Source organism: Octopus bimaculoides, chromosome 11 (assembly GCF_001194135.2).
Source record: "Octopus bimaculoides isolate UCB-OBI-ISO-001 chromosome 11, ASM119413v2, whole genome shotgun sequence".
NCBI classification, from domain to species: domain Eukaryota; kingdom Metazoa; phylum Mollusca; class Cephalopoda; order Octopoda; family Octopodidae; genus Octopus; species Octopus bimaculoides.
This window is the reverse complement of record NC_068991.1, coordinates 58,939,876-58,940,527: the sequence shown is the minus strand read 5'-3', so window position 1 is coordinate 58,940,527 and position 652 is coordinate 58,939,876.

Genomic DNA, 652 nt, shown 5'->3' with positions numbered 1-652 from the left:
CTCACTCTTTCTTCCTGTTTCTTAAGTAACGCTGTGATGGACTGGCATCTCGTCCAGCTGGGGAGAACACATACGCCATAGAAACCGGGAAACCGGGCCCATGAGCCTGGCTAGGCTTTAAAAAGGCGCATAACAATTAAGAAGAAATGAAAATCAAAGATTCAATCTTGTTCTTCGTCGTCTCTTTCGTCCTCTCTTCATTCCATCTAGCAAAATTATATGAACCACATTCGCCAATTTTCTCTTGATGATAGAATCCGTACTTATTGGAATACCTCCATGTGACTGGTTTCCAGTTGATTGTTCATAACGTTTTTGCATATTTCTTCTGCAAGTTATAACTATTACGATTATTACTGAAATTTAAGCTACCAGAAACAGCTATCGAGTTAGGAAATTTCAAATCTTCATATTTCTCTCCATATGCATATATACTTACAAGTATGTGCATAACTCGGAACTTCCCATGAATTCCTCGGAACTTTCCAGGGAATCCCCGGAAAATCATCGGAACTTTCCAGGGAATCCCCAGAATTTTCCACGTAGTTGATCTTAAATCCTCGAAACGTCCCATGAAATCCTCGGAACTTCCCATGAAATCCTCGGAACTTTGCAGGGAATCCCCGGAAAATCATCGGAACTTTCCAGGGAA